Genomic DNA, 6,000 nt, shown 5'->3' with positions numbered 1-6,000 from the left:
ATCTATCCTAGAGTACAGCTGCTTTGAGGCAGCCACCCCCCTTTATTAAGGTAAATCTAGACTTAGTAGATCACAGCCCCAGGAAAATAAATGGTAGTATCTCTCAACCGTATAAGTAAATAACATCCATCCTTAGACACACAAACAAGTTATAAAATCAAGTAAATCTCATATTAGTGCATCAGCACATAGGCTCGACGCGCGTTTCGGCATATCTATCCGCCTTTATCAAGAGCTGAATTGCTACTGCATTTGCCCACATTTAAAGGGGGTGTTGTACCTCCCCCTCGATGGGGTTCACCAATCAGAGTGATATGACATCATCTAGTGGGACACTTCACTAGTTGAATGTCCCACCAATTCCCGGGCTCATATCAAACAAGGGGGCATGTTCAGTCAAACCGACCAGCCTCCTATCACAATCCCATTAAGCTCACTTTAGTTAACCCCTGATGTGCTTAAGAAAGTCCAATAGAGGGGCATATCGCCCCCAAGATCCGTTTGTATGAGTGCATTTTTATTACACATCGCCTCTTATTTAACATGTGCTCATCAGGGAACATTAAAGAAAGTCCCAGGAGCTATCCTAATGATGTAAGGATGTTAATCCAAATGATTGTGAAAATAATATATTTATAGGGTTAAAGCCTTTTATTAACCCCTGATGGTTTTAAGAAAATACAATGAAGGAGCATATCGCCCCAAAATTCTATTCTATTAACCATCGACTATTCTTCAACGAATGCACATAGGATAAGTTACCAAAGGTCTTAAAGATTATCCTATTATTCTAGGGACATTAATACAAGCAGTTGCATAAACAGTATATTTGTAAAGTATAAAGTTAGAAGCGTGGACCCAGAATAATGGTAATGTCCTTAGTTCAATACCTCAAAAGGTCAGAGGGAAATCAGGGGACTATATGGAATCTACTCATACAATAGCACATTACTAAATTACCTATGTTATAATATGGTAGTATAATACATAGGGGGAGCTTACTTTGGTTACTGGGCGAAAAAATAAGTGCAAAAATTAAAGTTAACATACAGTAGATATTAACATACTAATTTGCCATCTAGATGATCAAGATCATAATCTCGTAAATACATACTATAAAGAAAGCAGGTTAGCTCAATGGTCAATTTTAAATAAAAGGTGAAAATGAGAAGCCCTCATTTAATCCTAGGGGTTGGAGGGTTTTTAATTTGTGTATCCATCTACACTCCCTCTGTCTCAAAATTTTGTCATAGTCCCCCTGTCTCTGTTCTCTTTTCACCAGTTCCAAGTCGCAGAATTTTAGATCTTTAGAGTCCCCTCTGTGGCAGTCCTTGAGGTGTCGGGAGATTGGAGTTTCTAAGCGTTTTTTTAAGGGACCCTACATGCTCTTTGATTCTCTCTTTAAATGGACGGAAAGTCTTGCCGATGTATTTAAAATTGCAACTGCAGGTAAGTAAATACACCAAACCTGCAGTATTGCAGCTAAAAAAGCTAGTGATTTTGAAGGACTGATGACCCTTCCTATCCGTCACATTTTTGAATCCCATAGGATAAATTTGAATGCCACGCATCTCCCGCATCTATAAGTACCACAGGGGGGAGTTCCTAACCATGAAGTTGGTGATTTTGCAAGAGGTTGAAAGTGGCTCGGGACAAGGATATCCCTGAGATTTCTGCCTCTTCGTGCCGTGATGGACACCTGAGGTCCAAGAACATCCTTAAGGTGGACATCATTGAATAGGATCAGCCAGAATCTCTGCATGGACTGTTTCACTTCACTCCATCCTGCATCGAATGTTGCTATCATCCTGATAGCTTTGGCCTTTTCCTTTTCCTTTGGAGGGGGATTTGCCAGAAGGGCATTCCTATCGGTCTCCAAGGCCCTCTTGTAAGCTCTTTTGAGGCATCTGTTAGGGTACCACTTCTCCCTAAATTGCTGCCTCAATGCTTTGGCTTTAACTTTAAAGTCCATGATGTCACTACAGTTCCTCCGTACCCTTAGGTATTGACTGTCAGGTATACTCTGTCTCAGAGGTTTCGGATGGAAACTGTACCATCGTAAGAGGGTGTTAGATGCTGAGGGTTTCCTATACAGTGTGGTTTGAAGTGTGCCTTCCTTGGTGATAGAGATAGGAAAATCCAGAAAATTAAGCGAAGGGCCCCCAAACTCAGAAGTGAATCTTAGATTCTCATCATTCACATTGAGAGCAGAAACAAAGTTATTAAATTCCTCAGTGGTACCCTGCCACACCACTAGGACGTCATCTATATGGCGTTTCCTTAGATGAATTTTAGATCAGTATTGGGCCAGGGTATCTGTTGTCGCTAGATGCTCCTCCCACCAACTCAGGTGAAGGTTGGCATATGAGGGAGCACAAGCTGTTCCCATAGCGTTGCCCCTCACCTGCTGGTAGAATTTGTTGTGCAACAAAAAATAATTATGCAACAAAACAAAGTCCAATATTTTCAGTGTGAATGTTGTGGGTGCTTGGTAATTGGGCCTCCTCTGGTCTAGGTAGTATTTTACATGTGCCAGCCCTTTATCATGCGGGATAGAGGAGTAAAGGGACTCCATGTCCAGACTACATAGACTTGCTTTCTCTGGTAGCCTTAAACCGGAGAGGAGGGTCAGGGCTTGCTTGGTGTCCCTGATATAAGAGGGTAGATTTTCTACAAATGGTCTTAAAATCCTGTCTATATAAAGACTCCCATTTTGAGTTACATTGTCCACCCCAGAAAAAATGGGGCAGCCAGGTGGATCTTCAAGGCTCTTGTGGACTCTCCTAGTTAGTCAGTTGATAAGACTGTTCTGTTACTAGGCTGTCTAGCTTGTAATTCCCCTGATTATTCTTGTTATCATTACTTGCGTAGTCATAGTGTGTTATCTCACCACTGACTACTTCTCCTTCTCATAATTATCCAGCATAAAAACTGTGCAGTTCACTGGAAAAGGCATGTCAATGAATCTCTTGCCTGATTATAATTTGCTTGTTATTGCTGTTGAGGCTTGGCAAGCTTATTGTTCCTCCATGCACAACAAAAATAAAGAATGACAAAAAAAAAAGTTAATACATGGATTAAAAACACGGTTCACTTTTATTTCCTGTATTTTCTCTTACAAACAATTACTCTCAAGAGCATTAAAGCCCACTTCATACACAGACCAGTTTTGTAAAGAAATTAATTGGTATACTTACAACATAACAAAATTATTATTTAATTATACCCGATAAAGTCACCACGCAAATTGTTGCATATGAACATAAAATATTTTAATCACAAGATGTCCATAACAATATAAAATATAGGTAATACCTAGTCATGTTTATAAAAACGGAGACAAATCTTTTTTTTTTGTGGACATTTTTCCATGTGGACATTTTTCCTTGTGAGCAATTTTCCATGTGAGCATTTTTCTTGTATGCATTTATGACAATGTTTTTTTTCCTTGGGAAACTTTCATGTGGGCTTTTTTCTTGTGGGCTTTTTTCTGATCACCAATTAATAGAAACAAAGTCTCTGGGACATTCTAGGCTGTGGTAGAAATATTTCCTTGAAAAACTAAATATGTGTCCAATTTATATTCGTGTATTAAAAAGAAAAAAAAATCACAAAATAACCTCAGTTCTCAACAAGTTAAAATATTTAATACGATGGAACGTGTTGCTTGTACCAAGACTTTCTCTGATTCAGATATATGGCAAAACAATGTATACAAATAAATGGAGATACACCTAACAAAAATAAGATCTATTCAAGTGTTGAATAGAAATTCTTGAGAATCAGAGTAAGAATTTCCTCTAGTAAATGGGCATCAATAATCTTGAATCTATTTATATTTCTCACTTAACTCCTTAAGGACACAACTTCAGGAAAAAAAGGGAATCATGATGGAATATTTCCGTCATGTGTCCTTAAGGGGTTAATCAGATGGAATGTGTTCCTTTTTCCACAGTCTCCCTCCCACTCCACTATTTTCTCACTTCCACTGAAATATTTTCATTATCTTTTTTTTCCTCCATGTTTTCACCCTTACATTAATCTTACTTTTTTAAAGTTTTACAGGAGTTCAAATCAGTTTGTGTTTTTTTCTCTGTCCCTGCTTTTCTTTTTACCTGAGCGATCTATTCCCCCGGAGAGTGTTAGAACGTGTTTAAATCAGTTAACTCTTTCTTTTTATTCTGGACTATAGTTAGCAAGTACGTTTTCAACTCACTGTAATTCATTGTTTACTTTACTGAAATGTCTGTCTCTCTATTTTTTTTCCATCTTAGTAAGACAGGCAGGAACAAACATCAGACACACTAGCAAGGAAAAAAAAATCTGGTTGAGTTGGAAAAACAATTGCAAAAAAATATCAGATGGACTTTGGAGAAACGTTGGGAAAAAATAACAGATTAAGCAGGCATAAAAGGGCAAAACTAGAAGAAACTTGAAGTAAAAAAAATATATATGTATATATAAATTTAGATATTCAATAAAAATATAATATATAAAATATATATATATTTTTTTACTGCTCCTCCTCTTTTTCCCTCTATTGGCTAGATTTTTTCACTTGACCTGTGAACCAAAATAGAGACAAATGTACCTCAAATGCAATATAAATGTAATGTTATGTATATATTTTGCAGTTCACTAATTGGCTAATTTTTGTGCAACTTTGGTTACCCTAATTAGTTTCCCCAACTCTTTTTTTCAAAATTCAGATGAGACGAATGTCCCTGATGTTGAAATTTGGCCTTCCCAAAAAAAATTTCTATTTTCAGAAGTGCTTTGGCTGAAATTTGTTAAAAGGCCGTAGGGGAAAACCATAGAGCCTTATTTTAGGTGGGAAAAATAGACAATCTGACAGACACTATTTCTGTGGAACAGTATGGTAAAATCCTCAAGGGGGTAAATAATTTTTCCTGTCTTGGGCAAAGACCCTCAAAATAATAATTCCTCTTACTTCTAACTCCGATTTAGAGCTTATTTTTTAAAATGGGGATCATAGAGAATTAAGTAGGTATTAGGCAAAATAGTTTGAGTGTGTGTGTTCTCCTCAATACAGATCCTAGCAGTACTCTGTCTACTGCAACTTACCGAATCTGACCTCTGCGCTAATGACAATTTCCTAGATGTACTGAGTCATCAGAGGGAAAAGGAAAGTACTGCTTGTGTCGGTGTGAGGAGAACTCACAAAGACAGGCATATTGATTGCGTCGCTTGACTATCTGCACACCTACCATTTGTGATCTTAAAATGTCTTTCTGAATTCAGGCTACCGGACCAAAAATATTGTCCTATTTTCTATGCATTCTACCTTGACATTTATTTACTAGCTGTCACAAATTCCCATAGATGCAATGCTCCAGATGGTTTTTCATGATGCATATACATGTTATCACTATGTCCACTTCTCTGAATATATTTAGTTTCCATGTCACTACAAGCTGTTTAGTATTTAAACTTACTGAAATCTAAAATTCCATGGTTAACCACCAGCAAAACACAGTCTAGTAAATAACATTGTCTGGGTTATTCTATAGCAGAGGTAGGCAATCTTTGGCACTCAAGATTTTGTAGACTACATCTCCCACCCATGATGTCTTACTAGCATTATGACCATAAGAGTATTATGAGAGATGTAGTCCATAACACGTGGAGTGCTGAGGCTCGTACCCCTGTTTTATAGTAAGTTGTGACTATGGCTGTGTTGATTTTTTTTTTTAATCATCTATTTTAACTAACGATACATTTTTCTAGTTTACTGAAATTCACTGTTTAGTACATAATCCCTAATTTGCTAAACATAGAAATATAAACATTCCACTTGTAATGTATATACTGCTATGAAAATTAAACATAAATAAGCTGTTCAGTAAAACTATTTACAATATGCAAACCAATTACATCTATAGGGATGAAACACACGTGATTATTGAAACAAGAAAAAACTGGCATTGCTAATATGGCTCTGATTATGTAATTTTACTTCCCTCACCAAATTTACTGTGA

Source organism: Pelobates fuscus, chromosome 4, assembly GCF_036172605.1.
Source record: "Pelobates fuscus isolate aPelFus1 chromosome 4, aPelFus1.pri, whole genome shotgun sequence".
In the NCBI taxonomy this organism is placed as follows: Eukaryota; Metazoa; Chordata; class Amphibia; order Anura; family Pelobatidae; genus Pelobates; species Pelobates fuscus.
This window is presented reverse-complemented; position numbering follows the sequence as displayed.